The 18,533-nt window shown below is 46.0% G+C and overlaps 2 pseudogenes; both read left to right on the top strand.

Annotated features, from left to right (window-relative positions):
* The first annotated feature begins 10,655 nt into the window (after window positions 1-10,655).
* Window positions 10,656-11,173, top strand: LOC103244641 (cancer-related nucleoside-triphosphatase pseudogene; annotated as a pseudogene).
* Window positions 11,174-12,012: 839 nt separating this feature from the next.
* LOC103244642 (nuclear receptor coactivator 4 pseudogene) lies at window positions 12,013-13,974 on the top strand (annotated as a pseudogene).
* Window positions 13,975-18,533: the final 4,559 nt, after the last annotated feature.

Raw genomic sequence — 18,533 nt, 5'->3', positions numbered from 1 at the left:
CCTGTAATCCCAGCTTTTTGGGAGGTTGAGATGTGTGGATCACTTGAGGCCAGGAGTTCGAGACTAGCCTGACCAACATGGTGAAACCCCATCTCTACTAAAAGCAAAAATTAGCTGGGCGTGGTGGTGGGCGCTTGTAATCTCAGCTACTTGGGAGGCTGAGGCAGGAGAATCGCTGGAACCTGAGAGGCAGAAGTTGCAGTGAGCGGAGATTAGGCCATTGCACTCCAGCTTGGGCAACAAGAGTGAAACTATCTCAAAAGAAAAGAAAAGAAAAGAAAAATGATCTAACCTACATTGTTTGAGTGTAGGTTATAAAATCCCATGCATCAACCTAATAATAATAATTAATAATAATAGTAATAATAATAATAATAATGTGTTTACCTTGTTCCAGACATTATGCCAAGTGTTGCATATATCACTTCACTTGTATATCATTTCACCAGCCACCCTGTCAGGTAGGTATAATTCTAGCCCCATTTTATAGATGGATAATCCAAGGCTCAGGGAGGTGAAATAACTGGCCTAAGTAATTGAGAGTGGGGACTTGAAGCCTGGTGGCTTGCTCCAAAGCCCAACTTGCTCTGGCCTTGATTTCATGCCAGTAATCCCAGCACTGGTGGCTAGAAGAGCCACCAGAGCACATTCTTCGGTGCCTGGTGCTCCACCTAACCTCCCTGCAACTGGGACAGCTGTTAAATGGGGTCTGCAGCGTGGCCGAGGAGCTGCGTCACATCCACTCCAGGTGAGTGGAGGCCAAGGCAGGAGGATCACTTGAGCCCAGAAGTTTGAGGCCAGCCTAAGCAACATAGGGAGATCCCATCTCTAAAAAAAAAAAAAGAAAAAAAAAAAATTAGCCAGGCGTGGAGGCACACGCCTATAGTCCCAGCTACTTGGGAGGCTGAGGTGGGAGCATCACTTGACCCCTGGAGGTAGTAGAGGTTGCAGTGAGCTGTGATGGTGCCACTGCACTCCAGCCTGAGTGACAGAGTGAGACCCTATCTCAAAAAAAAAAAAAAAAAAAAAAAAGGCCAGGGGCAATGGCTCACCCTTGTAATCCCAGCACTTTGGGAGGCCGAAGCAAATGGATCACTTGAGGTCAGGAGTTCGAGACCAGCCTGGCCAACATAGTGAAACCCCATCTCTACTAAAAATACAAAAAATTCGCTGGGCATGGTGGTGGGCACCTATAATTCCAGTTACTCCGGAGGCTGAGGCAAGAGAATCGCTTGAACCTGGGAGGCGGAGCTTGCGGTGAGCCGAGATCGTGCCACTGCACTCCAGCCTGGGCAACAAGAGCAAAACTCCATCTTAAAAAAAAATAATAGGCCAGGCGCGGTGGCTCAAGCCTGTAATCCCAGCACTTTGGGAGGCCGAGACGGGCGGATCACGAGGTCAGGAGATCGAGACCTCACGAGGTCAGGAGATCGAGACCATCCTGGCGAACACGGTGAAACCCCCTCTCTACTAAAAAATACCAAAAAAAACTAGCCGGGCGAGGTGGCAGGCACCTGTAGTCCCAGCTACTCAGGAGGCTGAGGCAGGAGAATGACGTAAACCCGGGAGGCGGAGCTTGCAGTGAGCCGAGATCCGGCCACTGGACTCCAGCCTGGGTGACAGAGCAAGACTCCGTCTCAAAAAAAATAAAAAATAAAATAATAATAATAATAATAAAGTCCGGGTGCAGTGGCTCACTCTTATAATCCCAGCAATTTGGGAGGCCAAGGCAGGCGGATCACCTGAGGTCAGCAGTTCGAGACCAGCCTGACCAACATGGAGAAACCCCATCTCTACTAAAAATACAAAAAATTAGCTGGGCGTGATGGTGCACGCCTGTAATCCCAGCTACTTGGGAGGCTAAGGCAGGAGAATCACTTGAACCCGGGAGCAGAGGTTGCAGTGAGCCAAGATTGTGCCACTGCACTCCAGCCTGGGCAACAAGAGCAAAACTCCATCTCAAAAAAAAAAAAAAAAAAAGAAGAAGAAAGAAAGAAAAAGAGAGCAAGAGAAAGGAAGGAAGGGAAGGGAAGGGAAAGGAAAGTCTGAACTACATTGTTTGAGCATAAATTATAAAATCCCCATTCCAGAGAGGGGCCTGCCCCACACTCAGAAAGAAGGAACACATGCTCGGAGAGGCCAAGAAGAATCTAGACAGACGGGTGTGGCTGGGTTTCCCCACTCATTCTATTAGCATTAGCACATACCCTTTCTGTCCAATTATATTTCAACAAGGGTGTCCATACTTTGATGAACCTAAACATAAAAATAGACAATTTGCCCTCTGTCTTTAGGTCTTCATTCTGAAGGCCTCTGTGACACATAAAACTCTGATCAAATAAATTTATATATTTTTCCTCCCGTTAATCTGCCTCTTGTCAGTGATTTTCAGCAAGCCTTCACAGGGCAGAGGGGGAATTTTTCCATGGCCTTGATGCAAGCTTTTAGTTCCCTTGGGGTGGGAATTGTCTCTGGCTACAGTAAGCTGCTTCAAAAATGGGGCAGGCCTGGAGAATGAGGCTAGAATGGCACCTGCAGAGCAGCAATAGTTCATTCCTATCCAGGTCAGAGGGTCCTTGCCCTGGACCCTTCCCCACATCATGACTAGGCACGGGAAGACACACATTCATAGATGCCCTGGCCTCAGAGGAGCAATGAGGCTTCCTGGAAACTCTGGTTTTTCAAAATCCTGTCCTAAGAGTGCAGGACACTTTCTCTAACCTACAATAGGCTCACATAAAGACCTAGGAGAAGGCCAGGGAGTGGCTCACGCCTGTAATCCCAGCACTTTGGGAGGCCGAGGCGGGCAGATCATGAGGTCAGGAGATCGAGGCCATCTTTGGGAGGCTGAGTCAGGAGAATCGCTTGAACCCGAGAGGCGGAGGTTGCAGTGAGCCAAGATTGTGCCACTGCACTCCAGCCGGGGTGACAGAGCGAGACTCTGCCTCAGGAAAAAAAAAAAAAAGACCCAGGAGAATATATGACAGAGTGCTAACAAAGGTTCCTCTGTGCAGCTGTAATATGGGTGATTTTTATTCTATTGCCCTTTTTTGCTCATTATGTTTTCTAAGATTTCTTTTCCTTACATTGAACATGTATCATTTGTTTAATGTTTGTTTGTTTGTTTGTTTGTTTATTTTTGAGACAGAGTCTCTCTCTGTCGCCAGGTTGGAGTGCGGTGGCGTGAACCCAGCTCACTGCAACCTCTGACTCCCTGGTTCAAGCAATTCTCCTGCCTCAGCCTCCAGAGTAGCTGGGATTACAGGCATGTGCCACCATGTCCAGCTAATTTTTGTATTTTCAGTAGAGACAGGGTTTCACCATGTTGGCCAGGATGGTCTTGATCTCCTGACCTCGTGATCCTCCTGCCTTGGCCTCCCAAAGTGCTGGGATTACAGGCATGAGCCACTGCACCTGGCCTGTTTAATGTTTAAAATATGCCGTAAAGAAAGAAAATCCAGCTGGGCACGGTGGCTCACGCCTGTAATCCCAGTGCTTTGGGAGCTCAAGGCAATAGGATCGCTTGAGCCTAAGGAGTTAAAGTCTGCAGTGAGCTATGATCACACCACTGCACTCCAGCCTGGGCAACAGAGCAAAACCTAGTCTCAAAAGAGAGAGAGAGACAGAGAGAAAGAGAGAGAGAGAGAGAATTCCAACATTGTCTCAGTCTTAAGACCTCCTTCCGGTCAGGCGTTATGGCTCACGCCTGTAATCCCAGCACTTTGGGAGGCTGAGGTGGGAGGATCACTTGAGCCCAGGAGTCCGAGACCAGCATGGGCAACATAGGGAGACCCTGTCTCTACCAAAAAAAAAAAAAAAAAAAAAACCACCTCCTTCCACTTCCTTCTGTCCCCTCTCCCTCCCCTACCTGCTACTCTGGCTCATTTCCCTGAATCTGAATCTGCTCTAATGCAGGTCTTGCAGGCTCAGAAGGCATTGAGGCCAGGTCATGCAGATAAAGTAAGTTGTGGCTTGGCCAAAAAGAGTGGGAATGATGGGGGCCAGGGAAGCCAGGAGGCCAGCCTAGCCTGGCCTGACTGGAGAGAAAGGTCCTATAAGGTGGGGGAGGGAGTGCAGTCTGCGAAGGGAGCAGAGGCCCCCTGCCACCTGAGCCTTCCAATGCCAGGCCAGGATTTCTGCACACCCTTTATCCGTGCAGTCTATCCCTGTGTGTACTGTGCTCTGCATGGGATAGGACTGCTGGTGCACGTGCCAGGTCAGTACTCATTGTCATGGCATCTACAGTTGGACAGGGGAATGGGCAGAACACAACTGTATGAGTAAGTAGTTAACTACAGATGTGGCAGGGCTACAAGGAATGCACTCAGCCTACTGCCGTGTGCAGAAGTTGGAATACCCAGGGTCAAATTTCCCTGAAGGCGGCCATTTACGCTGAGATTGGGAGGAGGATGGCAGTGATGGGGGGTGGGTGGGTATGCAACATTCTGAAGGGAGCAGCACACACAAAGGCCCTGGAGTGGGAAGGAGCCAGGCCTGTGGAGGAACAGAGCAATGGCTGGTGTGGCTGGGGCATGTAAGCATGCTGCCTTCAACATGCTTATGTTAGTTTCCAAGAACTGCCATAACAAAGTATCACAAATTTCGTGGCTAAAAACAACAGATGTTTATTCTCTCATAGTTCCAGAGGCTAAAAGTCCAAAATTAAGGTGTTGGTAGGGCCACACTTCCTCTGAAATCTCTAGAGTAGCAGTCCCTAATCTTTTTGGCACCAGGGACCAGTTTCTTGGAAGACAATTTTTTCATGGATGGGTAGGGGGATGATTTCAGGATGAAACTGTTCCACCTCACATCCGAACATTAGTTAGATTTTCCTAAGGAGCACGCAACCTAGATCCCTCGCATGTGCAATTTGCATGTGCAATTCACAATAGAGTTTGTGGTCCTATGAGAATCTAATGCCACCACTGATCTGACAGGAGGCAGAACTCAGGCTGTAATGCTCGCTCACCCACTGCAGCCCGGTTCCTAACAAGCCACAGACTAGTATTGGTCCAAGGCCCACGGACTGGGGACCCCTGCTCTAGAGAAGGATCTCTCCTTGCCACTTCTACCTTCTGGTATTCCCAGGTGTGCCTGGACCCAATCTCTGCCTACTTCGTCACATGACATTCTCCCTTCTGTGTGTCTCTGTCTTCACATGTCCTTTCTTCTTATGAAGACACCAGGCAGGGTACAGTGGCCCATGCCTGTAATCCTAGTGCTTTGGGAGGCTGAGGCAGGAGGATTGCTTGAGGCTAGAGTTCAAGGCCAGCCTGGGCAACACAGGGAGACCCCATCTCTAAAAAAAAAAAAAAAAGAAAGAAAGAAAGAAAAAAAAGGAAAAAAAAAAAAAAAAAAGGCCAGGCACAGTGGCTCATGCCTGTAATCCCGGCACTTTGGGAGGCAGAGGTAAATGGATCACCTGAGGTCAGGAGTTCGAGACCAGCCTGGCCGACATGGTAAAACCCCATCTCTGCTGAAAATACAAAAAATTAACTGGGTATGGTGGCAGGCGCCTGTAATCCCAGCTTCTTGGGAGGCTGAGGTAGGAGAATCACTTGAACCCAGGAGGCGGAGGTTGCAGCGAACTGCAATCACACCAGCTTGAGCAACTCCAGCTTGAGCAACAACAGCAAAACTCCATCTCAAAAAAAAAAAAAAAAAAAAAAAAATTACCTGGGCATGGTAGCTAACGCCTGTAATTCCAGCTTCTCAGGAGGCTGAGGCAGGAGAATCGCTTGAGCCCAGAAGGTGGAGGTTGCGGTGAGCTGAGATTGCACCACTACACTCCAGCCTGGGGGACAGAATGAGACTTCATCTCCAAAAAAAAAAAAAAAAAGCACCACTCGTTGGATTAGGACCCACCCTAATGCCCTCTCCTTACTCAGTTGCATCTGCAAAGGCCCTATTTCCAAGTTCCAAGTAAGGTCACATTCACAACTACCACAGGTTAGGATTTCAGCATTATCTTTTTGGAGACACAACTTGATTCATAACAGAGTCAGTGGTATAAGAATGGGACTGGAGGGTGGGTGGGACCATTGTGGCCTGTGGCCAGGGCCTCAGTACCTAGGAAGCGTCACAACAGCTGCATGCATGGGATTGTCCTCAGCAGTCAGACACACATCAGCTGTATTGACAGGCAGGGACATCACAGCTCTTCCAGACTGACCATCTGGCCCTCCGAAGAGGAAGCTGAGGGCCACGGAGGGAAGTTAGGCCCAAGTTTCAGGCTGCCTGGCTTATTGGCTGCAGCTCTCAGGCCGGTGGTGCTGAGTTCCCACACGCCTCTCCACGCCTGCTTCTTCCTCTGGTAGTTGCTTCTTCCCTCCAGACACCTTGGAAGTGCTGGCTCTCATTTCTATTTCCAGCTGAGTTACAGCTCTCACAAGTCTTCCCTGAAACTCATCATCAGTGCTTCCGGTGAGAAATAAGCCCCCATGCTTTCATTCAGGGGACCCTGGGCCTTGGACAGAGTGTGAATGGGGTAGGGAGGCCTCTGGCCTCTATGGAGCCACTGTTTTGCCCACACAACCTCAGTGCCCCTTAATCCTGCCAGAACAGGGACATTGGGGGGATTTTAATATCAGTTGATCACAGTAGACCTGGTTTCCAATCTGGTCTCTGCTTCTCCTGGCTGTGTGACCTTGGCCCGGATGTGCAACCTCTTTAAACCCAAATTTCCTTATACCTAAAATGGGGATAGCAACATCTTTTATCTGACAGAATTGTTTTGGGAATGGAAAGAAAAAATGCATAAATGCATGTGCAGACCTGACTTGTAAATGCTCAGTAATTGTTAATTTTTTTTTTTGAGATGGAGTCTCACTTTGTTGCCCAGGCTAGAGTATAGTGGTACAATCTCAGCTCACTGCAACCTCTGCATCCCGGAATCAAATGATTCTCCTGCCTCAGCCTCCTGAGTAGCTAGGACTGCAGACACATGCCACCCCACCTGGCTAAGTTTTGTGTTTTTAGTAGAGACGAGGTTTCACCATGTTGGCCAGGCTGGTCTCAAACTCCTGACCTCAAGTGATCCACCCATCTCGGCCTCCCAAAGTGCTGGAATTACAGGTATGAGCCACCTTGCCCAGTCATTTTTTGTTTTTGTTTGCTTGTTTGTTTGTTTTTGAGACAGGGTTTGTCTCCCAGGCTGGAGTGCAATGACAATCACAGCTCATTGCAGCTTTAACCTCCCAGACTCAGGCGATCCTCCCACCTCAGCCTCCCAAGTAGCAGGGACTATAGACTTGTACCACGACACCTAGCTAATTTTTGTATTTTTTTTTTTTTTTTTTTTTTTTTTTTAGAGATGGGGTTTCACCATGTTGTCCAGGCTGGTTTAGAACTCCTAAGCTCGGCCGGGCGCGGTGGCTCAAGCCTGTAATCCCAGCACTTTGGGAGGCCAAGACGGGCGGATCACGAGGTCAGGAGATCGAGACTATCCTGGCTAACACGGTGAAACTCCGTCTCTACTAAAAAATACAAAAAAACTAGCCGGGCGAGGTGGCGGGCGCCTGTAGTCCCAGCTACTCGGGAGGCTGAGGCAGGAGAATGGCGTAAACCCAGGAGGTGGAGCTTGCAGTGAGCTGAGATCCGGCCACTGCACTCCAGCCTGGGCGACAGAGCGAGACTCCGTCTCAAAAAAAAAAAAAAAAAAAAAAAAGAACTCCTAAGCTCAAACAATCCACACACCTCAGCCTCGAAAAGTGCTGGGATTACAGGTGTGAGCCACTGCATCCTGCCAGTAATTGCTAATTCTTATCACCCACCACCAGCACCATCACCATCATTATCACCACTGACAATCACACTCTTGGAGTTGCCAGCCCCTCTCACCTTGGTTTCTACCTTGGGCTCAAATCACCTCTCCAGCAGACACAGAGATTTGATGTCTAATCCAGGGGTGGCTTCTGGGTCTGACTCCAACTGCCCCTCTGTTATAATTCTATTGTCCCATCATGGAATTAACTATTGTGTCATGGTCTTCCCTAAACAGGGTGCTATCCTAGTAGACATGACAAGGAAAGAGGGGCTAGATGATGGCGCGATTGGAGGCAGGGAAGCACAGCTGGCTGGCTGAGCTGGTGTATCTTCAGGAAGTGAACAATGAACCCACATTTTGTTGGAAGGAGGTATCTAGCTGGATTTATTTATTTATTTATTTTTGAGATGGAGTTTTGCTCTTGTTGCCCAGGCTGGAGTGCAATGGTGTGATCTCTGCTCACTGCAACCTCTGCCTCCCAGGTTCAAGCAATTCTCCTGCCTCAGCCTCCCTAGTAACTGGGATTACAGGCATGCACCACCATGCCCAGCTAATTTTGTATTTTTAGTAGAGATGGGGTATCTCCATGTCGGTCAGGCTGGTCTTGAATTCCCCACCTCAGGTGATCCACGCCCCTCAGCTTCCCAAAGTGCTGGGATTACAGGCGTGAGCCACTGCGCCCAGACTTATTTATTCGTTTTGATAATAGCTTTATTGATATATGTCATATATTATATAGCTCACCAACCTAAAGCGTGCTATTCAATTCAATGGTTTTAAGTATATTCACATAGTTGTGCAACCATCACCACAGTTAATTTTAGAACATTTTTGTCATGCACAAAAGAAACCTGTACCTTTAGCCATTGATATTGTTTGACTGTGTCCCCACCCAAAATCTCATCTTGAATTGTAATCCCCATAATCCCTACAGGTCAAGGGTGGGACCAGGCGTAGGTAATTGGAAGATGGGGTGGTTTCCACTATGCTGTTCTTATGATAATGAGTGAGTTTCATGAGATCTGATGGCTTTATAAGCATCTGGCATTTTCCCTGCTTACACTCATTCCATCCTGCTGCCCTGTGAAAAAGGTGCCTGCTTCTCCTTTGCTTTCTGCCATGATTGTAAGTTTCCTGAGGCCACCCAAGCCATGCAGAACTGTGAGTCAATTAAACCTCTTTCCTTTACAAATTACCCAGTCTTGGGTATTTCTTCATAGTAGTGTGAGAATGGACTAATATTGCCATCAACCCCCAACCACCAACACCCCTACCTCATCCCCAGACAACCACTAATCTGCTATCTGTATCTATAGATTTGCCTATACTGGACACAATATAAATGGAATCATGCAATATGTGATTGTATCCAACTTCTTAGCATCTCCGGTTTTGGGGCTGTTTTTCATGTGTGTGTTTTTGAGATGGAGTCTCGCTCCGTCACCCAGGCTGGATTGCAGTGGTGCAATCTCAGGTCACTGCAACCTCCACCTTCTGGGTTCAAGCGATTTCCTCCCTCAGCCTCCTGAGTAGCTGGGATTACAGGTACGAGTCACCATGCCCAGCTAATTTTTTGTATTTTTAGTGGAGACAGAGTTTCACAATGTTGGCCAGGCTTATCTCGAACTCCTGACCTCAGGTGATCTGCCCTTCTTGATCTCCCAAAGTGCTGGGATTACAGACCTGAGCCACCGCGCCCTGCCCTTAGCATCATGTTTTACAGGTATACCTATGTTGTAGCATGTATCAGTACTTCATTTCTTTTTATCCTTTTTATTGCCGAAAACATTCCATTGTGTATAATATTCCATTGATATACCACTTTTATTGACCATTAATTAGTTAAGGACAATTGAGTTATTTCCACTTTTTGACTATTATAAATAATGCTGCAATGGTCATTGATGCCCAAGTGTTTGTGTGGACATACATTTTCATTTCTTTTGGGTATGTACCTGGGAGAGGGGATGCTTGGTCCTGTGGTAACTCTAGATAAATGAACTTTTGAAGAACTGCCAGACTGCTTTCCAAGTGGTTGCACCATTTTGCTTTCCCACTAGTTATGTGTGAGGGTTCCAGTTTATCTACATCCTAGTGAATATTTGCTATTCTCTGTCTTTTAAATTCTAGCCATCTAGTGTATATAAAGTGATATCTTATTTTTTTATTTAAAAAAATTTGGGGCCAGGCTCGGTGGTTCTCGCCTATAATCCCAGAACTTTGGGAGGCTGACGTGGGTGGATCACGAAGTCAGGAGATCGAGACCATCCTGGCCAACATGGTGAAACCCCGTCTCTACTAAAAATACAAAAATTAGCTGGGCATGGTGGTGGGTGCCCGTAATCCCAGCTACTTGAGAGACTGAGGCAGAAGAATCGCTTGAACCCAGGAGGCAGAGGTTGCAGTGAGCCGAGATCGTGCCACTGCACTCCAATCTGGTGACAGAGCAAGACTCCATTTCAGGGAAAAAAAAAAAAAAAAAAACTGGGGGCTGGGTGCAGTGATTCATGCCTGTAATCCCAGCACTTTTGGAGGCCAAGGTGGGCGGATCACCTGAGGTCAGGAGTTCAAGACCAGACTGGCCAACATGGTGAAACCCCATCTCTACTAAAAATTAGCCAGGTGTGGTGATACATGCCTGTAATCCCAACCACCCCGGAGGCTGAGGCAGGAGAATCGCTTGAACCTGGGAGGTGGAAGTTGCAGTGAGCTGAGGTCATGCCACTGCACTCCAGCCTGGCTGACAGAGTGAGACTCCATCACAAAATAAATAAATAAATACATACATACATAAATAAATAAATAAATAAATAAATAAATGAAATAAATTGCTGGGGGCCTATGGTACAGGGTGAGCAGGGCCTGAATCAGAACCCTAACCCGGACCTGACCTGAATTGCAACCCCAACCCAACTGCAACCCTGACTACGACCCCAGTGGATTCTATAGGGAGGAAGTCAGACAGGGAGGGAGAAGAATAGGATTTGATGTCATCATGTTGTCCAGCATCCACAGGCCTTTATTCAGAGTTGGGTTATAGCCTCCACCTGGAAAATGTGGATGCTAAGTTGGGCATTATGTGGTTAACCTGACTCATTTTGAGCAGTTGGTGCTCCCGTCTTGAGGAATGCAGATTCCAGCAGTGGCCCAGGGCAAAGAGTGTACGTCATTGATGAGAGCAGGAAAATGAAACTGTTTAGTCAGACTTTCATCCAAGCTGTTTGTGAGATGCTATCTACCCCAGGGACTATAATTGCTGGCGCAATCCTAGTCCCTAAAGGAAAGCCACTGGCCCTTGTAGAAGAAATCAGAAACAGAAATGACATGAAGGTGTTTAATGTCTCTAAGGAAGACAAAAACCACCTTCTGTCAGATATTGTGATGTGTGTGCAGAGAAGCAGGAAGTGAAGACAGGAAGTGAAGAAAGACGCACATGTCTTCACTGCTTTTCTACCCGTGAAGGAATGCCCAGTTCAAGAAGAGCCCGATGGAGTCCTGCCTGTTGAGGCTGTATGCCTTTGGGGTTATGAAAGCTTGTGGGCTTTTCTAGTGAAAATGTCAAATGTTTTCCATAAAATGTTTAAAAGATCAAATTAGCCTTAATGCTGGATTGTCTGTACAGGATTAATAATACATTGTGGCTTATGTATGCTTAAAGATTTCTGTTTATTTCCTCTTGCAGTCGTGCACATGATTTGGGTAAATTATGAGATGAGAAATGGTTTTCAAAGTATTGGATGGAATTTGCCCCCATTGAAGTTTACAAATGTGTTCACAGGGATGGGGGAAAAATAGCTCATTGCCTAATCAATTTTGCAGGTCATGAAAATGAAATTCCTCTCCAGGTGCAGCTTCAGTCTCATGCAACTTAAAATAGTAACAGTTATTTGATTTTTAAAAAAATTATTCCTAAAGAAAACCATTTTAGGTTATCTCCCCCAACTCTTACTGTTTGTTTCCTTATTGCTTAATAAATATAAAAATGAATCTAATGGTTACAAACAAACAAACAAACAAAAATTTAGTCCGGGAGCAGTGGCTCATGCCTGTAATCCCAGCACTTTGGGAGGCCGAGGCCAGCAGATCACTTGAGGCCAGGAGTTTGAGACTAGCCCGGCCAATGTGGCAAAACCCCATCCCTACTGAAAATACAAAAAATTGCTTTGGGCCCTAGGTTTGTGTGGTCCATGTCTCAGACTACCCAAGGTCCCCTCGGATCATCCGGAGAGGCACCCGGACGTGGAGCAGTGAGCAGAATGAATACCTTCTAAGACCAGAGTGGCAGCTCCAGTAATCGAGAACCCCTTTTGAGGTGTAGTGATGCATGGAGGGACTCGGAGCTTGCGATTGGTGGAGTTCTCTGGGCTGAACAGCAAATTAAAGATAACTTGTGAGTGGTCAAAGCTCGGATTCACAGTTGCATAAGCTGTTGCCTGGAATGTCTTAGAAGTCGTGAGGTGTGGCTATATGAACAGGTGGACCTCATCTATCAGCTTAAAAAGGAGACACTTTAACAGCAGGCTCAGCAGCTCTACTGCTTATTGGGCCAGTTCAATTGTCTTACTCATCAGCTGGAGTGTACCCAAAACAAAGACCTAGCCAGTTCAGTCTCTGCATGACTGAAGAGACTGGGCAGTTTGACCCTTAAGCCTAAAGATTCAACTGTCCTGCTCTTTGAAGCTGACACAACTGCTCTGCGCCAGACCGTCACCACATTTGGGTCTCTAAAAATCATTCAAACTCCTGAGCACCTGATGGCTCACGCTGGTTCCTCAAATATTGGGCCCTTCCTGGAGAAGAGAAGCTATAGCCCAATGCCAGAGCAGAAGTCAGCCTCCAGTATTGTAGCTGTCGCTCTCAGTGAACGGCTCCTTGGAAGTCAACCTGCCAGTGGTCATCAGGCTCCTTACATACCCAGCACCAACTCCCAGGACTGGCTCACCCAGAAGCAGACCTTGGAGAATAGCCAGACTTCTTCCAGAGCCTGCAATTTCTTCAGTAATGTCTGGGGAAACCTAAAGGTCTTAGAAAACTGGCTCCTCAAGAGTCAGCAACAGGAAATTCCTGAAAAACCAAGTTATCAAAACTGTAACAGCCATTCCACTACTAGTTATTTCTCCATTGAAATGGAAAAGGTTGAAGATCTAGAGCTTCCTGATCAAGATGAGACAGACCTATCAGATTGGCTGGTGACACCCCAGGAATCCCATAAGCTGAGGAAGCCTGAGAATGGCCGTTGTGAAATCAGTGAGAAGGTTAAGCTGCTGTTCCAGTCCTATAATGTGAATGATTGGCTGGTCAAAACTGACGTACCAACTGTCAGGGGAACCAGCCCCAAAGTGTGGGGACTGAAAACCTGGGCAATCTGAAGTGCCTGAATGACCACTTGGAGGCCAAGAAACCATTGTCCACCTCCAGCATGGTTACAGAGGATTGGCTTGTCCAGAACCATCAGGACCCATGTAAGGTAGAGGAGGTGCGCAGAGCCAGTGAACCCTGCACAAGCTTTGCAGAGTGTGTGTGTGATGAGAATTGTGAGAAGGAGGCTCCGTGTAAGTGGCTTCTGAAGAAAGAAGGAAAAGATAAAAATGGGATGCCTGTGGAACCCAAACCTGAGCCTGAGAAGCATAAAGATTCCCTGAATATGTGGCTCTGTCCTTCTAGAAAAGAATTAATAGAACAAATTAAAGCACCAAAGGCAATGGTTCCTTCTAGAATTGCTGATTCCTTCGAAGTCATAAAGAACAGCCCCTTGTCGGAGTGGCTTATCAGGCCCCCATACAAACAAGGAAGTCCCAAGGAAGTGCCTAGTACTGAAGACAGAACTGGCAAACAAAAGCTTAAAAGACCCATGAGCACTTCCTGGTGTCCCTTTAACACAGCTGACTGGGTCCTGCCAGGAAAGAAGATGGGCAACCTCAGCCAGTTATCCTCTGGAGAAGACAAGTGGCTGCTTTGGAAGAAGACCCAGGAAGGATTATTTAATTCACCACTACAGGAGAAACATAACTTCCCCTCAGACCATTAGCGCTTCCCTGCAGTTTGTGATCTCTTTGCCTGTATGCAGCTTAAAGTTGATAAGAGAAGTGGTTATATTAACTCCTCTACAGATACGAAGGAATGGACAAGAGTTGAGCAGCCTTTCTGCCTATTATCACACATCATGAGCTGAGTGACTGAGGCTTGCCAAATCATTGTGTTTCTGGGTCTGACCAGTTAGCTTAGTTTTTCTCCTGCCTAATTTTGAACAAGTAAAGCGAAGTGAGTCATCAGATTATGAGTTACTGTTTAAAAGAAAAATGCCGTTTATTGATGCTGGGGTGATTCAGTTCCTTCCTTCTTACAGAAGTATTAATTCAGCCCCACACTAGAAATGCAGCACCTTTGTGGATACATCTTTTTCACAAGTCTCCAAGTCTCCTTAGATTGGATTGTTACTAAAAGTACATTAAAACACTCTAGTTTTAAAAATGAAGTATTTCTATAATCAAAGTGTATCGATGTATTCTAAAGCTAGTAACTTCCCTAATGTTTAATTGCCCTATAAATGCTTCTCTTGCTGTGGGTTTTCTTCTGTTAGTGGTCTGAAATAATGATTTTCCTATTCTATTAATATATAGTGTATTTTGCACAAAAAATTAACCTGCCCAATAGTGATTACCAAAATATATATTAATAATCTTGGCAATTTTTGACATTAATTACCAAACATTTTAGCCTACATGTTAGTTCTACATTATTACTTTTCACTTGAAAGGAACTCAGCTACTGCAAATTTTGTGTTTCTTTCTTTCCATAAATGTTATTAAAATATCCAGTGAGCTCTTTTAAAAGGGCTCAGTATTATTTCAATACTATTTTTGAGATAGTTCTAGCCTTTTAAAATATTCTACAGACTGGCGCAGTGGCTCACGCCTGTAATTCCAGCACTTTGGGAGACTGAGGCAGGTGGATCACGAAGTCAAAAGTTCAAGACCAGCCTGGCCAAGATGGTGAAACCCCATCTCTACTAAAAATATAAAAATTAGCTGGGCGCAGTGGCAGGTGCCTGTAATCCCAGCCACTTGGGAGGCTGAGGCAGGAGAATGGCTTGAACCCCAGGGGCGGAGGTTGCAGTGAGCCAAGATTGCGCCACTGCACTCCAGCCTGGGCGACAAAGTGAGACTCCGTCTCAAAAAAAAAAAAAAAATCCACAGACCCATGGGGTTTAAAGGAACCCCAATACTGACTAAGCAAATAGGCAAAAGACCTATTGGAAATGTACTTGAACCATTCACTATCTATAGTACTTGAACCATTCACTATCATAGGGATTATTGGTGCATCCTGTGTAAATGGAAGCTGAGCTTGACACCTGGTGCTTTTAACTAGGGATAAAGTCATCCTGTCACTGCAAGCACAGCATACCTGTATCTCCAAAAGTAACGTTCTAGTGAACAGGCCGTTTTCCACACTTGTATCTTGGGGTGTTTGTTGAAGCTTTATGAAAACTACTGATGTTTTCTCAATCTCCTTAAAGTTATGTCCATGCTTTTAAAATGTCTCTGTAGGACAGAAGTGGAGTTTATGTTTTCAAATTCTCTAAGATATCTTTTACTGCTTTCCAGACTTTGAAACTATTAAGCTTCTTAACTGCCTGTTATTGGAAATACTTTTAGGGAAACTTCATGGTCCCACGATATCATTGCCATACAGCTTCACTGGAGTTATTTGAACCACAGCTGAAAGAGCTTTGTATTATTTTTTAATTCCCTCTCCAGATATCATTTAGAAGTATTATAATAAAGGTGGTGAGCAAAAACAACGTAAGGAGCCTTTCCAGTTATCTTAAGTTGCAGCTAACTGTCTAGTTTCTTTTCTGAGGCCAAACACACTGTAGTTTACATTGTGAAGATATAATTTACATTAATCACTATATTAATGGGGATGTAAAATGTTCTTTTGCATTGATGAATTTTGTATCTGCCTCCATTAAAAGCATAACAGCTATTTTAAAAAATACAAAAAATTAGCCAGACGTGGTGGTGCATGTCTGTAGTCCCAGCTACTCAGGAGGCAGAGGCAGGAGAATCACTCGAACCCAGGAGGTGGAGGGTGCAGTGAGCTGAAATCATGCCACTGTACTCCAGCAGGGCAGTGACAGAGCGAGACTCCGCCTCAAAAAATGAAAAAAATAAAAAAGAAAAGAAAAAATTTCTTTTAGAGAGGGGGGTCTCACCATGTTGCCCAGGCTAGAGTGAAGAGGGTATTCACAGGTGTAATCATAGTGCACTACAGCCTCAAACTCCTTCATTCAAGGGATCCTTCCACCTCAGCCTCCCAAGTAGCTGAAATCAGAGGTGCTTACTACCATATCCTGCTCATTTTTTAATTGGGTTGTCTTTTTATTATTGTAATAATTCGTTGTTTTAATTATTATAAGAGTTCATTGGCCGGGCGCGGTGGCTCAAGCCTGTAATCCCAGCACTTTGGGAGGCCAAGACGGGCGGATCACAAGGTCAGGAGATCGAGACCGTCCTGGCTAACACGGTGAAACCCCGTCTCTACTAAAAAAAAATACAAAAAACTAGCAGGGCGAGGTGGCGGGCGCCTGTAGTCCCAGCTACTCGGGAGGCTGAGGCAGGAGAACAGCGTGAACCCGGGAGGCGGAGCTTGCAGTGAGCTGAGATCCGGCCACTGCACTCCAGCCTGGGCGACAGAGTGAGACTCCGTCTCAAAAAAAAAAAAAAAAAAGAGTTCATGAGTTCATTATGCTAGATACAAGTTACTTATCAGATACGTTATTTTTAAATGTTTTCTTCTCTCTTTTTTTTTTTTTTTTTGAGACAGAGTCTTGCTCTGTCACCCAGGCTGGAGTGCAGCACATGATCTTGGCTCACTGCAACATCTGGCTCCTGAGATTTTCCAAGTGATTCTCCTGCCTCAGCCTCCCGAGTAGCTAGGACTACAGGCATGAGCCACCATGCCTGGTTAATTTTTGTATTTTCAGTAGAGATGGGGTTTCAACCTGTTGGCCAGGCTGGTCTCAAACTCCTGGCCTCAAGTGATCCACCTGCCTCAGCCTCTCAAAGTGCTGGGATTACAGGTGTGAGCCACCACTCCCGGCAATCTTTATTTATTTTATTTTGAGACAGAATCTTGCTGTCACCCCAGCTGGATCATGCAGTGGCATGATCACAACTTACTGTACCCTCAAACTCCTGGGCTCAAGTGATCCTCCCATCTCAGCCTGCTGAGTAGCTTGGGCCATAGGTACACACCATCACGCCCAGCTAATTTTTTATTTTTTGTAGAGACAAGGTCTCACTACATTGGGTTATCTTTTTGCTGTCTTTTGAAGCACGAAAGTTTTTAATTTTGATGAAATCCAATTCATCTACCTTTTTTTTTGTTTTGTTTTTTGAGTTGGAGTTTCTCCCTTGTTGCCCAGGCTGGAGTGCAATGGCACGATCTTGGCTCACCGCAAACTCCTCCTCCCGGGTATTCTCCTGGCTCAGCCTCCCGAGTAGCTGGGATTACAGGCATGTGCCACCATGCCTGGCTAATTTTGTATTTTTAGTAGAGACAGGGTTTCTCCATGTTAATCAGGCTAGTCTTGAACTCCCAACGTCAGGTGATCCCCCTGCCTCTACCTCCCCAAATGCTGGGATTACAGGCATGAGCCACTGTGCCCGGCCTACCTTTTCTTTTGTTACTTTTCCTTTTGGTACCATATCTAAGAAACTCTTGCCTAAGCAAGGTCACAAATATTTATGCCTATGTCTTTTTCTAAGAGTGTAAATAGTTCTAGCTCTTATATTTAGGTATTTGATCCATTTTGAGTTCTTTTATATATGATGTGAGATAGGAATTCACATTTATTCTTTTCCATGTACATATTCAGTTGTCCCAGCACCATTTATTGGAAAGACTATTCTTTTTTGCCTTAAATTGTGTTGGCACCCTTGTTGAAAATAAAAATCAACTGACAGGGCTGGGCACATTGGCTTATCCCTGTAATCCCAGCACTTTGGGAGGCCGAGGCAGCAGATCACTTGAGGTCAGGAGTTTGAGACCAGCCTGACCAACATGGTGAAACCCCATCTCTACTAAAAATACAAAAATTAGCCTGACGTGGTGGCACATGTCTGTATTCCCAGCTACTCAGGAAACTGAGGCAGGAGAATCACTTGAACCTGGGAGGCAGAGGCTGCAGTGAGGCAAGATTGCATTGCTGCACACCAGCCTGGGCAACAGAGCAAGACTCCAGCTCAAAAAAAAAAAAAGAAAAATCAACTGACTGTAAATGTAAGAGTTTATTCTGGATTCTCAATTCTTTTCCACTAATATAGATGTCTTTTTTTTTTTTTTTGGATGGAATCTCTGTCACCCAGGCTGGAGTGCAGGGGCACTGTGTCAGCTCACTGCAACCTCTATCTCCTGGGTTCAAGCAATTATCCTGCCTCAGCCTCCCAAATAGCTGGGATTACAGATGGGCACCACCACGCCAGGCTAATTTTTGTGCTTTTGGTAGAGACGGGGTTTCACCATGCTGCTCAGGCTGGTCTCGAACTCCTGACCTCATGTGATCTGCCCACCTCTGCCTCCCAAAGTGCTGGGATTACAGAAATGGGCCACTATGCCTGGCCTTTTTTCCTTTTTTTTTTTTTTTTTGAGACAGGGTCACTCTGTCACCTCGAATTCGAATTCCTGGGCACAGGTACTTCTACTTCAGCATTCTAAGTAGCTGGGACCACAGACGTGAACCACTACACCCAGCTAAATTTTG

The sequence above is a fragment of the Chlorocebus sabaeus genome, chromosome 23 (assembly GCF_047675955.1).
Source record: "Chlorocebus sabaeus isolate Y175 chromosome 23, mChlSab1.0.hap1, whole genome shotgun sequence".
In the NCBI taxonomy this organism is placed as follows: domain Eukaryota; kingdom Metazoa; phylum Chordata; class Mammalia; order Primates; family Cercopithecidae; genus Chlorocebus; species Chlorocebus sabaeus.
The sequence above is the reverse complement of the archived record's forward strand: the minus strand, read 5'-3'. Positions and strand labels throughout refer to the sequence as shown.